The 24,482-nt window shown below is 46.7% G+C and overlaps 1 protein-coding gene across 3 annotated transcripts in view; it reads right to left on the reverse strand.

Annotated features, from left to right (window-relative positions):
• The window catches only part of LOC146871529 (innate immunity activator protein-like), a 375,144-nt gene that overhangs the window by 223,917 nt on the left and 126,745 nt on the right, over positions 1–24,482 (reverse strand). The window contains exon 1 of one of the 3 annotated variants that reach the window (XM_085651154.1): positions 6,978–7,047. The exons of the other annotated variants lie outside the window; for them this stretch is intronic. The gene's annotated coding sequence lies outside the window, so the exon portion shown is untranslated. Of the gene's footprint in view, positions 1–6,977; positions 7,048–24,482 lie in introns of those variants that run through there. 3 annotated transcript variants of the gene reach the window in all.

The raw sequence follows: 24,482 nt of genomic DNA on the forward strand, positions 1-24,482 counted from the left end.
AAGCGTCACTGCTCCAGAACCAGTGACTAAAAAGAACAGTACCGAGGTAAGAGGTGTGGCTCAATCCCGAAAGACGGGACGAGGAAGAGGACGCCGGCCGAGAAGCGTGGAGAAGTGCTTCACCATCGCGAGACGCCAAGACCCAGCTGTTACCTGTGAGAGAGGTGGAGATCGAACATCAGGAAGAGCCTGGAGGCCAAAGACCCCGTGCTACGTCCAGCCACTCTCCTGACCGGCGATTAGCAGGATTTTACTCACACTGCTCCTGCCTGTTGTACCAGTTCCCTTGCACTCCTTCACGTCCGCAGCACCGTATGTAGAAACAGGTGGTCCCTCACTCCCTTTTCCATGAGGTGTCACGCCTGATAACACGACTCGCGGTTCCTCCGCCTGTTTTCTCTTGTTTTGTTTTGTTTTCCTGAGGAAATCCGAGTTGCCTGAAGGAGAAGAACACGGAAGAAGTCACCCCTGAAAGCAGCCCTGACTCGGGGAAAAGACTCTATCCATACCGGAATAAGATGTATTATTCCTGTATTAACGCGGGCTTATTTCAAACGCAAATATAAAGCCAATAAAGAGTGCAATAACACTTTGGAAGTAGCTGTCGTTTCTTACGATCCCTCACAAGTGGTGGAGTATGTGGGCATAATGCCCGTTAGTACAGACATAATGGACAATTTAATACATCATTTGATAAAAGGACAAGAAAAATTAGAATGGGCCGTAGAGCGCCAAATGTCCATATTAAAAAATACCATGGTGGCGCAGAAGGAAGGACTACACAAACTAGCGGAGGACCAGGTCCAGGTAACCTCTCGGATCAGAATGTGAAGAGCAGCCCTCACGGACCTCCTGGTATATCCTTACAAAAGTATATCAGTGGGGAGGATCCAGATGCCTTCCTCCTCAATTTCAAATATGCCGCACGGGCATGTGGATGGCCTTTGGAGAAATGTCCCTTCTATTTGGCACCCCTGCTTTCCAGAGAGGCGCAAGCCGCCTACCAAGTAGCCAATGCTACCAGTAATACCCCATATGCAGAAATCAAAACCGTAATCCTGGATCATTTGGGGCTGGACGCAGAAGCCTATCGGGTGCGGTTTCGGAGGTAAAATGGAACCCCCGGTGAAAATCCCAAGCCGCTGCAGACAAGTGGCTGCAACCAGGGGAAAGCAGTAAATAGGAGATAATGGACCGGATATATCTGGAACAGTATTTGGAGGCTTTACGGTATAACACACCCATCTCACCACGGAACAGGCGGTGGAGATGGCTACCTCTTTCTCTCGCGCCCAGCCTCGTACTCCGTTATGGGAAGCAGAAAAACATAGCTGCCCCTGACAGGGTAGACAAGAAAAACGGAGCAACAGTAAGCCCAATACAGACCATGTGAAGGCATGTCCCCACCGACCTGAGGTTGCTTTTCCCCGGGGTCCCCAATGCTTCGAATGTGGCGATTGAGGCCACATTGCTCAGCTTTGCCCTTCAAAAAAACCCTCCGAGGAACCTATGGACATAGGATGCATACCGAAGTCCTTTCTCTACAGTGCAGAGTTGGGACACACATTCCATGTAAGTGTACTGGTGAATGGATGATGGGTCAAGGCCTTGTTAGACTCGGGGTGCAGGCAGTCAGTAATCCAGGGGGAGCTGATTGAGACATCGCAGTTATTACCGGACGCGCTTGTACATATAAGATGCGTCCACGGAGACATCAAACCTTACCCTGTAGCAGAAGTGATTCTTACCCCTGAGGGAGGTTCTGCCTCGGTTATAAGGGTGGGAGTTATGGGAGGGCTTCCCGAAGACCAAATAATAGGAACCGACAATACAAAATTCCTTAGCATGTTCCTAAACACCGTGCACAGACATAGAGAAAAGGCACAGCAGGTTAGTCCCCAGAATGTCCCTCAGACGGCCCTCCTCACTCCCAAACCGTGGCTCCTAGATAGGAACTTCAGGTTTTCTCAAACCAATGATCCAACCCTGCAAAATGCATAGAGAGCAGCCCAAGAAGAGGACGACCACATTCATCCAACCTATCCCCTATTTTTCTCTAAAGATGGGTTGTTATATAGAAAGGGGAAAAGAGGATACAGCACAATTGGTAGTACCTCGGGCTTTTAGAGAGCAGATACTGTTTTTTGCCCACTCCCATCTTACCGCAGGACACACTGGTATAGAGAAAACCACCCAGAGCGTGTTGAGATACTTTTACTGGTCGGGGGTTTATGGGGACATAAAAAGACACTGTCAGGAATGTGCCATATGCCAGAAAAAGAACCCCTATCGACCTCTTCCGGTACCCCTACAACCGTTACCAGTCATAGGGACCCCATTTGAGAGGGTAGGAATGGACCTGATAGGTCCTCTGCCAAAAACTCGCAAGGGGCATCAATATGCCCTAGTAATTGTGGATTACTCCACTATGTATCCCGAGGCTTTCCCCCTGAGGGCCCCCACCACCAAAAACATCACTGAGAAACTCTTTGAGCTCTTCTCTAGAGTGGGGTTTCCCAGGGAGATATTAACAGACTAAGGCACCCCTTCGTGTCTCGCCTCATGAAAGAGGTATGTAAGACCCTAAAAGTTAAACACCTCAAGACTTCCATATACCATCCGCAGACTGACAGTCTTGTAGAAAGGTATAACGGAACCTAAAGTTGACTCTAAAGAAAATGCTGAACACTGAAGGAAAGGAGTGGGATCAGCTCCTGCCCCTCGCGCTTTTCGTCATAAGAAGTCAGTTCCAGAGCAGCCTCGGGGGTTCTTCCTTCAAAATGTTGTATGGGAGGCAACCAAAGACGCTCCTGGAGATGACAAGGGAGGCCTGGGAAAAGCAGGAGGCAGATGAGGCCAGGGGCTTCTTGGAGTACACACAGAGCCTGAAATCCCGTATGGGAAAGCTGAGGGACCTTGCATATTACAACCTGGGAAACAAAATAAAGCAGAAATATCACTATGATAAGGGCAAGAAATGGAGACAGCTAGATGTAGATGACTGGGTGTTAGTGTTGTTACCCTCTTCTGCCAGTACGCTAAAAGCAGAGTGGTTAGGTCCCTACAGGGTAGTCGGTAAGGTCAGAAAAACCTCCTATCGAGTCCAGATGAAACCATCTTGGGTACAAACATACCATATTAACCTTTAAAAAAAATGGCTAGGTCTCCCACCTAACCTCAACTTGGCAGCCTCAGCCGGTCACACAGGTACCCTCCACCAGTTAGTAATAAAAGTGTCCCTCTTGCTCCCACAAAAACATGCCTTGTCCGGTGTTTTAGAGGAGTTCTCCCCTATATATTCAGACCTTCCGGGGAAAACTTCACGGGTGGAACATACGATTGAGACCTTACTCGGAAAAATCATAAAACAGTAACCGTACCGAATCCTGGCCGCCAGGTTGCTGGTGGTCCGAGAAGAGGTCAAAAGTATTTTGGAAATGGGAGTCAACCGCCCAACCCATAGCGAATGGTCCTCCCCTATTGTCCTGATACCAAAGCCAGACGTCTCCATAACATTTTGTATGGACTTTAGTGCATTTAACGCCATATCCAAATTTGATTCGTATCCAATGCCACGATAGACAAATGAATAGAAAAGTTGGGAGATGGCCAATATATCACCATGATAGATCTGACTAAGGGATACTGGCAGGTCCCACTGAAAGAAGCTGACAGAGAGAAGACTGCTTTTGTAAGTCCTGACGGGCTCTATGAGTTTAATGTCCTCCCCTTTGGTCTTCACGGAGCACCAGACACTTTCCAACGGCTAATGAATGCAGTACTCCGTGAATACCAGACCTTTTCCTCCGCATATCTAGATGATATTGTGGTGTTTAGTCCAACGTGGGAGGAACATTTGAACCACTGTACAAAAATCTTTAGTGCCCTACAACAGGCAGGCCTCCATATAAACGCTAGGAAGTCCAGGGTTGGATTTCAAAAGGTAAGGTATCTTGGCTATGTGTTGGGGAACGGGGTGATAGCCGAACAGGAAGAGAAGGTAAGGGCCATCCTGGAAAACCCCTTTCCTTCCACGAAGAAGGAAGTGAGGGTGTTCTTGGGATTATTGTGGTATTATAGGAGGTTCATACCCCAATATTCTGAGATCGCAAGACCTCTCATGGACCACCTTCGAAAGGAGGTAAAACCAAAAGACTTGCTGAATCCCTCTGACACCATGACTACCGCCTTCCTACAATTGAAGAAGGCCATCACTACCAGCCAGATCCTGTCCTCGCCTGTCTTTTCCAAACCTTTTATTATTCATACGGATGCCTCAGACTGTGGGTTAGGGGCCGTCTTGTCTCAACTTTCACCAGAGGCAGGGAACATCCTATCCTGTTTATCAGTAGAAAACTGTTTCCAAGGGAGCAACGGTACCCAACCATAGAGAAAGAATGTCTTATAGTGAAATGGGCTGTGGATAAACTGTGGTATTATTTGGAGGGGAACAGATTTACCCTGTTTACTGATCACGTGCCTCTTCAATGGATGAGCAGGAACAAGGGACACAACCTCCGAGTACTCAGGTGGTTCCTCTCGCTACAGCCTTTTACTTTTCCTATGGCAGGGTGTGAGCCGAGGCTCCCGCCCTGTCATAGCAAACTTGGTTTGGATTTTGAAAGAGAGAGCAGGAAACCTGCTCTCTCTTTCAAAATGCAAACAATATTGCTTTTCCACACGGGGAGCTGCATGTTAGCAGCTCCCAGTGTGGAAAAGCAGTGCCGGCTCCCGAAAGATGCGGGGAGCCGGCTGAGACCATGGGGGCATTGGGGCTCCCCCCACGGTCTCCAACGTTGTATATAGGCACCCTAATATAACCTTTGATACACACATTCTTAAATAGAGACTAACATTTTCAAAAAAAGGAGATACCAATACCAGTTACAACAAGGTATTCAGTAATTGTAAGATCTACATACACATCCACTGCTTCACCAACAGTCATATATAGTCACTCATACATGAATACTCACTTATCATATGTACTCATACACCTATACATCCTGTTACACACCACCACTGATTCATAGAGTTACTCACACACAGTCACTCATGCTAATAAAGAATCAAACATCCATTTAATTGTATATAATGTTATACACACACACCACTACACTTACTTCTACAGAAACGTACACATACTTACTCTCTTAAACAATCACTTATAGAAACACATACTTATTTATACAGGAACTCTTCCAAACTCTCACATATACTCACTTATATACACAAATACTCACCTATACTAATTTAAATAAATGTAGTTACTTAAAAGACACTATATAGACACTCGTTCACTCACTAACACACCCATACACACACTCATTTATCTATACAGTCCTGCACACATGCTATGTTCAACACATACAAACACTGTGTCACTCATTCATCCATCTACACACTAAGTAATACCCCCACTCAACCATACAGACACTCACACACTCATACTGATACTCAAAAACCAACTAATAACCCATATAGACACTCATGTAGCTACTTACCAACCCATGCAGTCACTTATACAAAAAGCGAGAGATTGATAAACATATTTACATATTTGAACACTACTCAGTAACCCATGTATTCACTAAGATACACTTAATCAGTTCATTATACAAACAATTTTACACACAAAAAAAACATTTAGACACTTATATCCCCATTTATTCTTCCATCAACCTTGAGATATACATATAAAAAACATATTTGAATTTCAGTAAAACACACATTCACTGAATGATGTCATCAGTGATGTCATTTGAGATGTCATCAGTGATGTCATGAGTGAAGTCACTGACCATGTCATGAGTGATGTAATATGTGACGTCATCACAAGTGCATTGCGGGCGCGCGAGTTATAGTTAGCAGAACTAACTATAAACGGGGGAATTTCAATGGTTTTGTACGAGTGAAATGTCCAGCTAACTATAACACCCCTGAAAAATGTTTTTTTCAGTGAATATAATATGTGTATATATATATGCATATTATTATACGCTTTGAATGACAGCACTACAGCACTTTATTTTGAAAAAAAGAAAATAAGAAAAAAACTTTAGGATCTTTTATGGTCTCGGTGAGCACTCAACATTATTTGATGTATACTGTGCAACTAATTGATTCATGAGAAAGTTGGATAAAATGCAAAATTTATTTTTCCACCATAAGATTGCGTAATATAATTATCAATACATATATGAGGTAAATAGGGCATTTATGCTTTTATTATATGTTTTAGATTTCCTTTATAAATGGGGAATTATATTTGCGCAAATAGTTTTAACAATGATGAAATATGCTCATACAAACATTAGTATGTCTTCCATGTTCATCAATGATTATGTTGCACTTGCACTTCAAAAATGGGTAATTCTGTGACGTATGATCAGGTGATCAAGGCCGCTTGGACGGCCGATACGCGTCCTGACACAGAGGAAATAAAATAATGCTGCACAAGTTGGTCTACGCTGGTGATTTCCGCGCGCAAGCGGGTGAATATCGCGAGTTGCTGTGAGATATATGCATATATATGCATATTCATTTATATGTATGTATGTGTATATATTTACATACATACATAAACATATATATATACATCTGCATATCTATATAAATACAAATAGAAATGCATGCATACATATACATATGCATGTTATGTACATGGAAGTTTGAAAAACACTAATAAAAGCAAAGCTAAAAAGCCACCTAATTACAAACCGAATTGCTTTAACTTAAGCGAGGGTGAGACTGATTGCATTTTCAATGCTTGTTTCCCCTGTACTTGCTTTCCATGTTTTTTTACTCGTCACTTTTTTCCTACTTGTTTAAAACTTTTCTATTTGTTGTTACTTGTATCACTTGGCACCCTCTGCTGCATTTCCTTTTTCAATCTACTTTTCTTTAATTTGTCAACGGTTCCTTACTTTCATTTTCTCTAACCCTCACAGAATTTCAATGTAGTTTTTGATGCTTACCTTCTTTCGCTGGTGAGATGGTTAGTAGCTGCCCCTCCGCCAAAAGGGAACCTGTCCCGCAGAGCTCCCACCACCGAAGACGCCTGAGCAGCAAGTTAGGACCAACAGATCCCGGGACGTCTGTGCGTGGATCGTACCAACTGTCAGTGGAAAAGGGGGGCGCGAACTCCCTCCAGAAGCTGCCTCGAAACGAAAAACCACTTGAACGGACAGGCCCCCTGGCGAGTGGCGCGCACTGCTTCAGGGAGAGGTATATTTCTTACTTCTAAAAGGGGCTAAGCTATGCGGATCGTTCGATGTCAGACTCCCCATGCATGCTCCCCCCAATGGAGGCACTGAATCCCACTACCCTTGTCTCAGAACGCAGTCCCTTTTGAGCCAGGACAATGGTTGCCCCCACTGGAGCCCATTCTGCTCCTAGGCCCAGGGGTTAAGGTCTGAAAGAATGGTCGAGAGTGGGGGCACTAAAGTTTTTATTCCCTTACTTTTTAGCTCTTCAATAGAAGTGTGTGAGGCAGCTGGCCATTCTTTACCAGTCCTGGTGATAAACGGCCAGCCGCCTGCCAAGCCTGTCTCAGCCAATGGGTGCAGACCCCCAAAGTGTGCTGGGGAAAGATGTGCAAGCGCGCTGTGCACTGCTGGATGGGAAACCACAGCACGGCGAAGGAAGTGAAGGGCGAGAAGGCGTACATTTCTAGGCACCAAAAGTTCACAGGACTCAGACTTTAAAAACATTTTTGCAAAGTACTGTAGAAGAATGATTCCCAATTTTGACACGTCATCGGGGTCATCAGTAACTAGGGTGACCAACCGTCCGTAAATTTCACGGACAGTCCGTCATTTCGGCCGTCTGTCCGTTGTCCGTGAAGGATTCTTTAACGGACGCCATTTGTCTGTAATTTTAACCAGGCACCGGTCGCACCACCCTAAAGCCGGCACAGCTTCCACCCACCTCCCTGCTTGACTCCGATGCTGTTGAGGTCGGGTGTAACAGACTCCAATGCAGCACCAAAGCTCAGATACCCAGCAGCATTCTAGAGGCACAGCGGGGTGGCAACCCTCACACCTTCCGCCCTTGATGAGCTGTTAAGAGGGGTTTGAAAGCTCAGATCCCCAGCAGCATTGGAGAGGCACTGCAGGATGGCCACCCTCACACCTTCAGCCCTTGATGAGCTGTTAAGAGGTGTTTGAAGGTGACTGAGAGGGAGGGGCTGCAGCTTCAGGCGCAGGGGCATCTATTCAGATGCAAACAGCCCTGAATGCGTCATGTCTCTGCAATTTAGAGGGGCCTCACACATTCCCTTCCTGCCCAGGGCCCCAAACATCCTAGAACCGGCCCTGATTACACAGAGGCAGCACGTGGCTCTCTCCACAGAGCTTAATTACTGTCACTAAATTGTAAGCAAACCTCGGTTCTTCTAACATGCAGTCTATAATGTAATTAAAAAAAAGAAATGGCACAATCGCACCCACACTGATTAACAAAGTATGCAGGACAATCAGTTAAATCAGTTTTCTTGGAGTATCTCCTTTAACTACTGTACATCACAGTGGGGGATGGCAAAACTAACATTTTGGAAAGAGAGCCTGTCTTCTCGTTGTCGTGTCCAGGAGGGGGTGAGGAGCCCTATACCACCCTGGAAGATACCAAGATGATACTAGAATACTGCATGCCCACCCCTGTGCCCACCCTGGTGTATCCTGTTCCCCCTCCTGTGATGGCTCCTGCCTGCCCAGTGATGGCTCCTGTCCCCCCATGTGGTGGCTCCTGTCTCCCCCCCCCACCTGTGATGGCTCCTGTCCCCCCCTGTGGTGGATCCCGTCTCCGCCCTGGGTGGATTCTGTCCCAGTCCTGGAATGGCTCCTGCAGCGAGGGTGAAGTTCTTGATGGGCCTCTTCTCAAAAAGGCTCAGCTCAAAATTAATATGAAAAGTTGGGCGAGTGAGTAAGTGAAGGGATGGATGGATGGCTGGATGAATTATTGAAAGGGTGAATGGATGAATGAAAAATTTAATAGATGGATAATGAGAGAGGATGGATGGTTGATGAGTGAGTGGAAGGATGGATAAGAGAAAAGATAAATAGCTGAATGTATGGGTGGAAGGGTAGCTGGGTGGGTAAAAGGGTGGATGGATGAGTGAAAGGATGGATGAGTGAAAGGATGGATGAGTGAAAAGGTGGATGATGAGTGAGTGGGTGGATGGATGAGTGAAATGATGGATGGATTGATGAATTGATAAGTGCATGGTGAATGGATGGACGGATGAGTGAAAGGGTGGATGTAAGGATGGATGAGTGAGTGAAAGGGAGGGTAGATGGACAAAAGGATGAATAGATGAGTGAAGGAGTGAAAGGATAGATGGGCGAGAGAAAGGATGGATGAGTGATAGGGTCAATGGATGGATTAATGAGTGAATGAGTAGATGGATGGGTGGGTAGATGGATGGAAGGAAGGATGGCTAAGTGAAAGGGTCTATGGAGAGAGAAAGGGAGGATGGATGGATGACTGAAAGGGTGGATGGGTGGAAGGATGAGTGACTGGGTGGATGGATGAGTAAGGGAAAGGATGGCTGGATGGGTGAAAGGGTAAATGGCTGGATGGATGAATTGAATGGATGGATGTGTAGAAGAGTGGATGGATGAGTGTACAGATGGATAGGGTGAAAGGATGGATGGATAATGGATCAATGAGTGAAAGAATGGATGAAGGGATGGATGAGTGAAATGATAGATAGAAGGATACTTGATGGATAGGTTTGCAAATGGTTGAATATGTTTGGCTATGGCTGGGCTTACTTATATACTATTGCGCGACCTCCTCTGATGTGTCTATAAAACGTACTTATTGTCCTGAAGTTTTGTCCTGAATTTTGGCCTCCAGTCCTGAATTTGTGTCCTGTATTTTGACCCTTTGTCCTGAATTTTTACACTCACCGTCCTGAATTTGCACCAATGCCAGTTGGTCACCCTATCAGTAAAACGGAGAAACTATTTAAAACTCGAGGCTGTGTTGCAAGGAGGGTTGAGACTTCACATCCGGTGAAGGGTGTTTGAGGTTTTCTGAGATGGATGCACTCAGCTGCTGAGATCTGTTTGCCACCTGCAGGCTACTCGCCCCTTTCCCACCTTTGCACCCCCGACGAGTTGCATTACTCTGGGACTCGAAGAAGATTTCTAAGCTACAGTGCTTCACGGCTGAGAGTCAGTGGTAATTAGCAGCGGAGGTATAATATGTGTATATTTTTTACTAGCAGGGTCCACTCGTGGGACGGCTTTCGGATTTTGTCCCCACCCCCCCTATGAATTTTAGGAAGCATGTGACTGAAGTCTCTTGTTAATAGCAACTCTTCAGTCTTCATTACTTTAAAACATGTCCCAATATAATTTCGACGAGTCACAAACAGGACGAAGCGTGTCTGCTGTAGCTGAACGTTTCTGAGGGATGTTTGTCTTTGGTTGACAGAGTTGGTTATTATATAGTAACACTTAATTTGGGCAACGTAAACCAGCTTTTTATATACGGCATTTAAGCCCACTGCACCCAACTATGCATTTCCTGTGACATTACTCTCAATTCAAATCTGTGATCATCAGGTTACAAACTAATCTCTTCAGCGGGCACATTGAGCCATTTTGCCAGATACAATCATGAAGACCAGCCCTTGTTTTTTTCTGTCAATCTTTCAAGTTACAATAAGTAGACCTTTCTTCAGGAAAATGTGCTTAGAGACAGTTCCAGCGAGTTCCGTGCTTCCGGGGTCAAAAGGCTTGGTAAATGACCTCGGAGGGTCATGTGGTGTTCCATGAGATACCATGACAGTGGAAGACTGTGCGCAAAATAAATGACACATAACAATAACCATGTATGTGCCCTGAACTGTCCTTGTGGATTATTACAGAAACACACTGTACAGATGTTTATACATAATATATTGTGCCCCACAGAGAACCATACAGAAATCGCATAGATTCTCTGAAAAAAGAAACAAGCATTGGCATAGCCAATAGGTCTCGCTTTTGGGACCTTATAAGTATTTAGTTATGCAGCATAATATCCTTGGTGCAACAACATCAACTGTTGATGGCTAAACACTTATAAGCAGTGGTGGCTGGTGACATTAGAAAGTGGTAGGGCGTAAAATTCTTGTCGTACTGCACTGTGGCGAGCGAGCGAGGCTGAACATCCTACGGGGGGGGGCCCAGGGTGGTTCTCCCCCGAGAAAAGTTTGAAAAGAGAGTGGACAAATGGTGTATTTTCAAGCAAATTTGAGGAAGCAGGAAGGTTAATAAAGCAATACGATTGAATTATTTATCATTTAAGAAATTGCCAATTTTTATGAGCAATAGAGGACAATCTTGCGTATGCTGATGTTATCATTTTCTGATTGCCTTCTCCTTGATTCCCTTCTCCTTAATTTACTGACACATAGAAGGCTTGGTTCATATTCCTGTGTAACCATAGCTGCTGTGTGCTGTCACATGATGTAGCCTCAAAACCATTCTAGGATTTGTATCGAACAGCGCGTTCCATTTTGGGGGGTTTTGCCTTTTGAAGTTTGTAATTGCAAGGAATGGGTAAAACACACATGCACAGGGGCTGAAGCTTTAAAAAAGCTCAGCAGTGGTTCATATGGTTGCACGTGGCATTGAGGTCTACCACACCTGTGTGCACCTGCTTAATAGTTTTGTTCTCCATCAAATCCTGGGAAGTGAACCATGGAACTGAACTGGTGGGGACTGTAAAGACACAAGCTCCTGCTTAATAACTTTGCTGCATTTGGGAAAGGATAGATAAAAATGATCTTTGCCCCTTTAGAATTAAATTGAACTTTATTCCAGCTTCTGGTTCAAGAAGTAATTATTCAAAGCTGTCATCGGTGTCACTTTGTGTTTTAATGAATCAGTGCATGCTCCCTTGTTTTTAACACAGGTGAACAGTGGCACAGGTCATACACAGATGTCCAAAAATACACTCATCTTCTGCAATAGTCCAAAAATACACCCATACTCTGCATTTTGATGGCCCAGAATCTATTAGACAGCTCTTTCACCGATGCACCCCACCTAGGATTTTAAGATCGTCCTCCCAGGCCAATATGGTTGTACCTAAAATCAAGAGAGCCACTAGGGGAGGCAAGAGTTTTGCGGTGGCCACCGCCAAACTTTGAAACTTGATGCCTCTTAAATTAAAAACCACAGGAAATCTGACAATCTTTCGTAAAGCACTTAAAACTTGGCTGTTTAGTAATTAATACAATTACTCACCCTACTCCACACATGTCGTCTTGGCCTTCACTTACTATCTCTTTTCCAAGTGGGAGTTCAACGCCTAGACGCCTACAGGTAGTAGGGCGTTTTATAAATCTCGATTTCATTTCATCTAGCATAGCTACCAAGTAGACCAATGATATATGTAACACCCTTAGTTAGTCCTAACCTTTTAGGCAACAAGGTTTTGCTTGCCATGATTTTTGATTCCATACATATAACTGTAAGAGGAAAATCACAATTCCCATAATGCTCTATGTTGTTCGCTAAGCCGCAAATATGTCTGAAAAAGTTACATGACATGGGACTTCACTTGGCAGCGATTCACAATGCACTGGCTTAGTGTAGTGTCCGTTTTTTGTGCTGGTCCCTTAATGCGTTCTTTGAGCACAGTGAGGTGAAGTGGCAGAAGCAGGCAGGTAGGAGACAAGCAGGGCCCCAGGCCGAGGGAGGGTGGGCACCGCCCTATCCACCCGGGGAGATTTGGGGAAGGGAAGACACAGATGCAATAAAACGGAACCGCGCAGCAGCCCTCTTTCTGTCATTGCGTGTTTACTTGCAACAGAGCAGTCAGTGCCTCTGAAAATTGTGACAGTAAGCTGAGGGGAAAGGGTTTTGAAGGAAGTAATGGATGTAAAGAGGGAGGGGGGTGTCGCTGGGTGTGAACGGTTAGGACGAGACAAGACGTAACAGGAAACTGGACGAAGGAAATAAAAGAGAGAAAAGGAAGGCAGACTTAGCCCAGGGGAGGGAGACAAGGAACAGTGAGTGCAGGAGGAAAGCCAGTGTCGGAGTAAGACACAAACGGAAAGCGTCAAGTTGAAGTTGTATAGTGATATGGGAAGTCGCAACTGTTAAGAGCCAGAGTATGGGTGAGTAGATATCTGTTAGAACAGCAGAAACCCAAAGGACGTTATGTGGTGCGTCCAGCATGATCCCGAATAAAGCGGCCTTTTGACAATATCAAGGCATCCGTGGTGATATTCGTGCCAAATTAATAGTGTCCAGTGCTGTGTCACACGAATTACAAAAGTGTTATACGTATGCTAGGACTACCGCTTGCATTGGATCAGGCAATGGAGAAGAGGGGTGTGCTTCTCTGTAACTGCCTCCGAGCTCGAGAGGCTGGACTCAGTACCGATTGCGGTAAGTTGAATGTATGCATCCTGCCTCTGACTTTTCATGAGTCCAGACTCTCGATGCTTCTTATCTGCTTCATTCAGGCTGCGCCAGATCCATAACACAACAGGCAGCAGCCATCGCAAAGGGGCAATATTTGTCCTCATGCGGCCTCGGACTTCTGCATCTGGCTAACAATGAAAGCCGGTATTATGTAACAAAGTTTTAGAAATTGGGGCATAACTGTGGTTAGTCTGTGGTGTAGTCAAGGAGCAATGGATGCCGAGTCAAGCAATAAAAACAGCACTAATCGGGATGAAGTGAGCGCCGCACACACCTTATCTGGGAGGCTGCTGCATTTGCCGCGCCATTTATAGCGACGACGCCCCTGGCTTTAGTGAAGATTGATTTGTGTACCTCGCATAATTAAACACACACCTTAAGTATTAATGCGCGAGTATTGGCCTGCATACTTCACAAAACAAATGGGGTCAGATTCACTAGTTTGCACGCTCGACCAAAGTTAAATATTGGGACTGTTTTAGAATTACAACAGACCTTTTAAACATGTCTTAAACGCTGCTGTGGCTGGCATGACTGGCGGGGGGTGGGATGGAGGTTGCGCGGGTTGGGGGGGGGCTGCGCGGGTTGGGGGGACGGTAATTATAATTTTAAACAAGCATTGGCCGCGCGCAAAAGGGAGGAACAAAGCCCGGGAGTGAAATGCTGCCAGAGCCTGCAAACCGCTAATCGAATAGTGGGTGATGCAGCCATTAAGAACATGGCACATGAGGTCTCAAGGACTTGGAATCGCGGGGAGGGAATTGAAAATGATCGCTGGGAGGGTGAAAAAGTGACGCGGCCGCGCGGCCATGAGATGGTGCCAGGAGCAGCAGCTGTGAAAATGAAAGTGAGCGGCCGGTCGCACGGCCGCAAAAGTGATCGCGGGGAGGGGGAGGGAATTGAAAGTTATCGCGGGTAGGGTGAAAAAGTGACGTGGCTGCATGGCCATGAGATGGCGCAAAACTTGCGGCGCGAGTCGCGCTCTGTAGTGGGAGGGGGAGCACGGGGTGAGGCTGCGAGTGGTGCGCTGAAAGCTGGCGGCTGTGCGCGTGCACGCGCGCTTGAACGCAAGCGCTAGGCCGTGAGGTAGCACTTTTAAAAGCCCTAACTAAATGTCTCGTAGCGCATGCGCTGGCTCAGGCGAGACCTAAAAATGACAATAAGTGACGACCGTTTTCTGCTGCCTGAACTATCAAGACCACTTTTGTTCAAAAGAAAACATAAAATGTACATTTATCTCCATGTTGAATTCTACGACCTCCCCAGAGAGTAACTAAAGAGCTCTTTCATGCTGCGCTCAGTCCACTGTTCTACAGCAGCTCAGCTTTTGTAAATGACAGATGTCACTATTGTCACTAGTAGCACTGGGAATCACATCGTCGGCCCCAGAAGGTGGAAAGGCTCAACACCCCAGACTGCAGCCTAAAAGTTCTAAGCAGATGCCCAGAGCAGGATATTAACCTACTGAGCTATCTTGCATCACTCAATCTGCACAGCAATTCCACACACTGAGTTCTGCATAAAGGTCTCTACAGAATGACATCATTTCCAAGGATATATATATTTTTTTTCCAAGGCCAATACGTATCTATCAGCCATGTGTCAGATTGATTTGATGAATACTACAAATCTAAATATAGATTTTCTGTTAGAACATATAACATTTTATTGCAAACGTTTTTTGCTTGTTCATTTGCTTTGGAATGCACTAGTATGTTGCGGAGGCTACTTCACAGCAAAGGAAGAAGGATACAGCAGCAGGGGACTGTGCAAAACACAGTTCAGAGACAATCAAACAAGGTGGCTGTTAGACCTGGCATCTTTTGGCATGGGTTCCCGTGAAATTTTGCTTTCTGACCTCCTGTTTTGACTATGTGGTGAACTTCGTTTTTGCTCTCTTTAGGACTCTGTGGGCTTTTTCACTGCTTACCAGTGCTAAAGTGCATGTGCTCTGTGTCTAAAATGTAATGGTAATTGGTTTCTCCATGATTGGCATATTTGATTTACTAATAAGTCCTATGTAGAGTTCACTGCATGTGCCCAGGACCTGTAAATCAAATGCTACTAGTGGGCCTGCAGCACTGATAGTGCAATCCACATAAGTAGCTATTTAAACATGTCTCAGGCCTGCCACTGCGGAGCCTGTGTGGGCAGTTTAATATGCCATCTCGACCTGACAAGTTAACCTACTTGTCAGGCCTAAACCTTCCCTTTTTTTTGCACATAGGGCACCCCTAGAGTAGGCCCCAGACAGCCCATGGGCAGAGAGCCATGTACTTAAGAGGTAGGACACATGTGTCACAAGTCCCCCGTGTCCCCCATGCCCAGGGAGGGAACTGATGCAATACATGAGTGGTGGAGTGTACCTCACAGGTCCGGTCCTCTGCTCTCTTCTTAGCAGGAGGAACAGCCGGACTGGACTTGGCGTAGGGAACCCGCAACCACAGAGGAAGCAGCTGGCGCCCACCGCGGCTCCTTTAAGTGGGACTCGTACTTTGCAAGCCCCGCACCCGGAGTAAGCGTCACTGCTCCAGAACCAGTGACTAAAAAGGACAGTACCGAGGTAAGAGGTGTGGCTCAATCCCGGAAGACGAGACGAGGAAGAGGACGCCGGCCGAGAAGTGTGGAGAAGAGCTTCACCAATGCAAGACGCCAACACCCCGCTCTTACCTGCGAGAGAGGTGGAGATCGAACATCAGGAAGAGCCTGGAGGCCAAAGACCCCGTGCTACGTCCAGCCACTCTCCTGACCGGCGATTAGCAGGATTTTACTCACACTGCTCCTGCCTGTTGTACCCGTTCCCTTGCACTCCTTCACGTCCGCAGCACCGTATGCAGAAACTGGTGGTCCCTCACTCCCTTTTCCCTGAGGAGTCACGTCTGATAACACGACTCGCGGTTCCTCCGCCTGTTTTCTCTTGTTTTGTTTTGTTTTCCTGAGGAAATCCGAGTTGCCTGGAGGAGAAGAACACGGAAGAAGTCACCCCTGAAAGCAGCCCTGACTCGGGGAAAAGACTCTATCCATACCGGAATAAGATGTATTATTCCTGTATTAACGCTGGCTTATTTCAAACGCAAATATAAAGCCATTAAAGAGCGCAATAACACTTTGGGAGTAGCTGTCGTTTCTTACGATCCCTCACAAGGGGTGGAGAATGTGGGCATAATGCCCGTTAGTACAGACATAATGGACAATTTAATACATCATTTGATAAAAGGACAAGAAAAATTAGAATGGGCCGTAGAGCGCCAAATGTCCATATTCAAAAATACCATGGTGGCGCAGAAGGAAGGACTACACAAACTAGCGGAGGACCAGGTCCAGGTAACCTCTCGGATCAGAATGTGAAGAGCAGCCCTCACGGACCTCCTGGTATATCCTTACAAAAGTATATCATTGGGGAGGATCCAGATGCCTTCCTCCTCAATTTCAAATATGCCACACAGGCATGTGGATAGCCTTTGGAGAATTGACCTTCTATTTGGCACCCCTGCTTTCCGGAGAGGCGCAAGCCGCCTACCAAGTAGCCAATGCTACCGGTAATACCCCTTATGCAGAAATCAAAACCGTAATCCTGGATCATTTGGGGCTGGACGCAGAAGCCTATCGGGTGCGGTTTCGGAGGTAAAATGGAACCCCAGGTGAAAATCCCAAGACTCTGTTCTTTCACGTTAAAGCCGCTGCAGACAAGTGGCTGAAACCAGGGGAAAGCAGTAAATAGGAGATAATGGACCGGATATATCTGGAACAGTATTTGGAGGCTTTACATTTTATAACACACCCATCTCACCACGGAACAGGCGGTGGAGATGGCTACCTCTTTCTCTCGCGCCCAGCCTCGTACTCCGTTATGGGAAGCAGAAAAACATAGCTGCCCCGGACAGGGTAGACAAGAAAAACGGAGCAACAGTAAGTCCAATACAGACCACCTGAAGGCATGTCCCCACCGACCTGAGGTTGCTTTTCCCCGGGGTCCCCAATGCTTCGAATGTGGCGATTGAGGCCACATTGCTTGGCTTTGCCCTTCAAAAAAAACCTCCGAGGAACCTATGGACATAGGATGCATACCGAAGTCCATTCTATACAATGCAGAGTTGGGACACACATTCCATGTAAGTGTACTGGTGAATGGATGATGGGTCAAGGCCTTGTTAGACTCGGGGTGCAGGCAGTCAGTAATCCTGGGGGAGCTGGTTGAGACATCGCAGTTAGTACCGGACGTGCTTGTACATTTAAGATGCGTCCACGGAGAAATCAAACCTTACCCTGTAGCAGAAGTGATTCTTACCCCTGAGGGAGGTTCTGCCTCGGTTATAAGGGTGGGAGTTATGGGAGGGCTTCCCGAAGACCTAATAATAGGAACCGACAATACAAAATTCCTTAGCATGTCCCTAAACACCGTGCACAGACATAGAGAAAAGGCACAGCAGGTTAGTCCCGAGAATGTCCCTCAGACGGCCCTCCTCACTCCCAAACCGTGGCTCCGAGATAGGAACTTCAGGTTTTCTCAAACCAATGATCCAACCCTGCAAAATGCATGGAGAGCAGCCCGAGAAGAGAGCGACCACATTCATCCAACCTATCCCCTATTTTTCTCTAAAGATGGGTTGTTATATAGAAAGGGGAAAAGAGGATACAGCACAATTGGTAGTACCTCGGGCTGTTAGAGAGCAGACACTGTTTTTTGCCCACTCCCATCTTACCGCAGGACATACTGGTATAGAGAAAACCACCCAGAGCGTGTTGAGATACTTTTACTGGCCGGGGGTTTATGGGGACATAAAAAGACACTGTCAGGAATGTGCCATATGCCAGAAAAAGAACCCCTATCGACCTCTTCCGGTACCCCTACAACCGTTACCAGTCATAGGGACCCCATTTGAGAGGGTAGGAATGGACCTGATAGGTCCTCTGCCAAAAACTCTCAAGGGGCATCAATATGCCCTAGTAATTGTGGATTACTCCACTATGTATCCCGAGGCTTTTTCCCTGAGGGCCCCCACCACCAAAAACATCACAGAGAAACTCATTGAGCTCTTCTCTAGAGTGGGGTTTCCCAGGGAGATATTAACAGACTAAGGCACCCCCTTCGTGTCTCGCCTCATGAAAGAGGTATGTAAGACCCTAAAAGTTAAACACCTCAAGACTTCCATATACCATCCGCAGACTGACGGTCTTGTAGAAAGGTATAACGGGCCCTGAAGTTGACTCTAAAGAAAATGCTGAACACTGAAGGAAAGGAGTGGGATCAGCTCCTGCCCCTCGTGCTTTTCGTCATAAGAAGTCAGTTCCAGAGCAGCCTCGGGGGTTCTTCCTTCAAAATGTTGTATGGGAGGCAACCAAAGACGCTCCTGGAGATGACAAGGGAGGCCTGGGAAAAGGAGGAGGCAGATGAGGCCAGGGGCTTCTTGGAGTACACACAGTGCCTGAAATCCCGTATGGGAAAGCTGAGGGACCTTGCATAATACAGCCTGGGAAACAAGAAAATAAAGCAGAAATACCACTATGATAAGGGAAAGAAATGGAGACAGCTAGATGTAGATGACTGGGTGTTAGTGTTGTTACCCTCTTCTGCCAGTAAGCTAAAAGCAGAGTGGTTAGGTCCCTACAGGATAGTCGGTAAGGTCAGAAAAACCTCCTATCGAGTCCAGGTGAAACCATCTTGGGCACAAACATACCATATTAACCTATTAAAAAAATGGCTAGGTCCCCCACCTAACCCTGCTAACCTCAACTTAGCAGCCTCAGCCGGTCACACAGGTACCCTCCACCTGTTAGTAATAAAAGTGTCCCTCTCGCTCCCACAAAAACATGCCTTGTCCGGTGCTTTAGAGGAGTTCTCCCCTATATATTCAGACCTTCCGGGGAAAACTTCACGGGTGGAACATACAATTGAGACCTTACTCGGAAAAATCATAAAACAGTAACCGTACCGAATCCCGGCCGCCAGGCTGCTGACGGTCCGAGAAGAGGTCAAAAGTATTTTGGAAATGGGTGTCATCCGCCCATCCCATAGCGAATGGTCCTCCCCTATTGTCCTGATACCAAAGCCAGACGGCTCCATAAGATTTTGTATGGACTTTAGAGCATTTAACTCCATATCCAAATTTGATTCGTATCCAATGCCACGGATAGACAAATGAATAGAAAAGTTGGGAGATGCAGAATATATCACCATGATAGATCTGACTAAGGGATACTGGTAGGTCCCACTGAAAGAAGCTGACAGAGAGAAGTCTGCTTTTGTAACTCCTGACGGGCTCTACGAGTTTAATGTCCTCCCTTTTGGTCTTCACGGAGCACCAGACACTTTCCAACGGCTAATGAATGCAGTACTCCGTGAATACCAGACCTTTTCCTCCGCATATCTAGATGATATTGTGGTGTTTAGTCCAACGTGGGAGGAACATTTGAACCACTGTACAAAAATCTTTAGTGCCCTACAACAGGCAGGCCTCCATATAAACGCTAGGAAGTCCAGGGTTGGATTTCAAAAGGTGAGGTACCTTGGCTATGTGTTGGGGAACGGGGTGATAGCCGAACAGGAAGAGAAGGTAAGGGCCATCCTGGAAACCCCCTTTCCTTCCACGAAGAAGGAAGTGAGGGTGTTCTTGGGATTATTGTGGTATTATAGGAGGTTCATACCCCAGTATTCTGAGATCGCAAGACCTCTCTTGGACCTCCTTCGAAAGGAGGTAAAACCAAAAGACTTGCTGAATCCCTCTGACACCATGACTACCGCCTTCCTACAATTGAAGAAGGCCATCACTACCAGCCAGATCCTGTCCTCGCCTGACTTTTCCAAACATTTTATTTTCATACGGATGCCTCAGACTGTGGGTTAGGGGCCATCTTGTTTCAACTTTCACCAGAGGCAGGGAACATCCTATCCTGTTTATCAGTAGAAAAGTGTTTCCACGGGAGCAACGGTACCCAACCATAGAGAAAGAATGTCTTACAGTGAAATGGGCTGTGGATAAACTGTGGTATTATTTGGAGGGGAACAGATTTACCCTGTTTACTGAACACATGCCTCTTCAATGGATGAGCAGGAACAAGGGACACAACCTCCGAGTACTCAGGTGGTTCCTCTCGCTACAGCCTTTCACTTTTGAGGTGAGACACAGGAGGGGTACCGAGAATGGGAGTGCAGAATTCCTGTCCCGGATATTTCCTCTCCCCGACCGGGAGAATCTTAGGATGGGGGTGTGCCCAGGGAGGGAACTGATGCGATACATGAGTGGTGGAGTGTACTTCACAGGTCCGGTCCTGTGCTCTCTTTTCAGCAGGAGGAACAGCTGGACTGGACTTGGCATAGGGAATCCGCAACCACGGAGGAAGCAGCTGGCGCCCACCGCGGTTCCTTTAAGTGGGACTCGTACAAGCACCGCCCCCGGATTTAGCGTCACTGCTCCAGAACCAGTGACTAAAAAGGACGGTACCGAGGCAAGAGAGATGTGGCTCGATCCCGGAAGACAAAACGAGGAAGAGGATGCCAGCCAAGAAGCGTGGAGAAGAGCTTCACCAACGCGAGACGCCAAGACCCTGCTGTTACCTGCGAGAGAGGTGGAGATCGAACATCAGGAAGAGCCCAGAGGCCAAAGACCGCGTGCTACGTCCAGCCACACTCCTGGAGCAGTGTGGCTCAGTCAGGTAGGGGCAATGATCTCGAGGTGGTCTGGGAGGAGGGGGAAGACCGGCGATTAGCAGTATTTTCTTCGCACTGCTCCTGCCTGTTATACCCGTTCCCTTGCACTCCTTCACGTCCGCAGCACCGTACGCAGACACTGCTGGCCCCTCACTCTCTTTTCCCTGAGGTGTCACGTCTGATAACACGATTCACAGTTCCTCTGCCTGTTTTCTCTTGTTTTGTCTTCCTGAGGATATCCGGGTTGCCTGGAGGAGAAGACCACGGAAGAAGTCACCCCTGAAAGCAGCCCTGACTCGAGGAAAAGACTCTATCCATACCGGAATAAGAAGTATTATTTCTGTATTAATGCTGGCTTATTTCAAACGCAAATATAAAGCCAATAAAGAGCGCAATAACACTTTGGGAGTAGCCGTCGTTTCTTACGATCCCTCACAACGTACTTTTCAGTTTTACATATCCTGGTTGTGAAATACTATTAAATTCGTATTTCACTGCTACAAGGCCTCTGTCTCACATAGGTTAACATTGGAGATGCCTTGTAATGTTTTACAAATGTAACTTCCAATTTGGAAAAGATGGGAAGTGCAAGTTTGGTGTCTCTGGACTCGCAATTTAAAAACACATCATTTTGTGAAGTTAGGGCTACATGCATCAAGCTAATTTGCGGTCGCAAACAGGCCAATTTGCAGAATCTTCCCGTTTGCGACCACTAATTAGCCCTTTGGGATGCTTCAAGCCCTAAGCCATTCGCAAAATAGGTAATCGCAATTCTTGCGATTACCTATTTTGAAAATGCAATTAGGGAATCATAATTTGCGATTCCCTAAATGCAATGCCAGAAGCATTCTGAGAATGCGACTTTGCATTAAGGAATCACAAATTACCATCAACTTCAAGTTGATGGTAATTTGCAATTCCTTAGAAAAATGCTCAAAATTGCATTTTTCCAAGTACCATGTGGCACATGAGTGCGCCACATATGCACTCATGCCATTTTTGGGGGTGCATCAAGATGGCCTTTTGGCCCCCAAGCACACTTGAAATTGCATGCGCAATTTGCGATTACCTTTTTGGTAATCGCAAATTGTGAGTGGTTTCCCATTTATTCCTATGGGTCTCTAGGCCCATAGGAATGAATGGGAAAGAATTCCCATTTAGTGAATCGCAATTTGTGATTCGCTAATATGGAATGTGTAGGAATCACAATTTATTTAGCGATTCTTACATGCATAGGGAATTGCGAGTCCTTAATAGCGATTCCTTAAAAATCGCTATTAAGGAATCGCACTTCCTTACGTTGATGCATGTGCCCCTTAGCATTTAAATTGCAGGTCTGAAAATGCCAGTTTTAGAAAGTTCAACCAAAGGGGATAATGGACAGAGTGTTGAACATTGCAAGCACTCACCCCCAGTCAACTGATCTGGGTTTAATCCATCATCATTCTTTAGCTCACTCCGCCACCCCAGTTCAGACATGGCCATATGCAAATCAGTCTGACCCTGTGCCTCATGGGACCAGTCCAGCCCGAACTGCCAAGCCATGTCTTCCCTGGACCGGAAACAAGCATCCTGGGACCGGTTTCGGGTTCATAACCCTCATCAGCCAGGCTATCTTGAATCCAGTGGCAAAGTGAGCAAGGGACCCATGTCGGGCCATACCCTGCCAACTTAGGGCGAACAAAGCAAAACCAAAGGGGATGATGGACGGAGTGTTGAATGTGCCACTAGAATCAAGCTATCCTGGCTGAAGAGTGGTGAAACCCCGAAACCGGTCCTAGGATGCTTGTTTCCAGTCCAGGGAGGCCCTGGCTTGGCAGTTCGGGCTGGACTGTTCCCATGAGGCAGGGTCAAAACTGATTTGCATATGGTTGGGTTCAAACTGGAATGGCATGGTGAGCAAAGAAAACAATGGATTTAGGCCCAGATCTCTGTACTGGGGTGAATGTATGACATTGTTCTGCATTCTGTCCATCAACTGTTGTTTTTGCATTTTTCACCTCGAGTGGGACTGGTATGCCCAGACGTGGGTCCCGTGCTCTCCATGCCACTGGAATCAAGCTATCCTGGCTGAAGAGGGGTGAAACCCTGAAACCGGTCCTAGGATGCTTGTTTCCAGTCCAGGGAGGACCTGGCTTGGCAGTTCGGGCTTGACTGTTCCCATGAGGCACAGGGTCAAGACTAATTTGCATATGGCTGGGTTCAAACTGGAATGGCATGGTGAGCAAAAATCGATGGATTTAGGCCCAGATCTCTGTACTGGGGTGAATGTATGACATTGTTCTGCATTCTGTCCATCAACTGTTGTTTTTGCAGTTTTAGAAAGTTGGTATTTTTAAAAACTATTCTGTGCCTTCTGTCTGTCTCTGGAATACATGTCTGGGTTGGGTGACAGCTGGGCTTTGTGCATTTCTTTCTAGACAGCCACATACAAAGGTAGCTGAGGTGTTCCCCTGGCATCCTGATGGCCCATCACCAGACTGATGGGTCTTCCTGAGGTAGAGTGAGAAGGAGGAGCTGACACTTGCACCTGAATAGGGCTATACCTGTCCCCACCAAAGAGTTGCATATGCCCCTGCAGTGAGTCTGGAACCAGGGCAGGAAAGGGCAGGGAATGGCAGGGTCTTGTGCACTACTAAGACTTGTCTTTGAAATCTCCCTATTTCAAAGCTTAAGTGGGTATAAGTACTGGACTTCTGACACCATATACCCAGAACACTTCTGGGACTGAGGACATTCTACCAGGAAGAAGAGCTGTTGTGTAGCCAGAAGGGACTGCTACTTTGCCACTTGCTTTGTTGTGTTGACGTGCTGCCTGCTGCTTCTTGCCCTGGAGTGAGAGGACTAGACTTGCCTCTCCATTCTGCATCTCTATAGGTTCTCCAAGGGCTTGTTGGGCTTTCTTCCTGTTTCTGAAGTCTCATGGATATCAAAGGCTTCACCTTCATCTTGCTACCAGCACCTGGGCTCCTCTGCTGTGAGTCCTGCTCTGCAAATGATGTCAAATCCAGTCCTGGGTCCTTGGAAGTGAGCGTTTGGTGCTGCAACCCAAAAAACACAATGCATTGGCCCTGAAGCATCTATCGGAATGAGAGCATTTCCCTGCAATCTCGACACATCACCACTGCCTGCACGGGAGCAGCAGATACCGCTCGCTGACTGTGATGCAACTGCCACGACTTACAATGCAGCCCGACTCTGCTGCCGCATTGCCACCGCATCAGCACTGCTGCCAGGGCCCAGGACACTGCATCACTGACATCTGCAATGCACCATCCTCGTACCCCAAAGCAAGCCCAGCGGTTCAACAATGATGATTCGGACCGATGCTCATCACTTCTTGACATCGACGCATCCACAACATTGCCCCGACTTCGGAAATGATTCATCTCCCCCTTTGCTCAATG

Source organism: Triturus cristatus, chromosome 1_1 (assembly GCF_964204655.1).
Source record: "Triturus cristatus chromosome 1_1, aTriCri1.1, whole genome shotgun sequence".
NCBI lineage: Eukaryota > Metazoa > Chordata > Amphibia > Caudata > Salamandridae > Triturus > Triturus cristatus.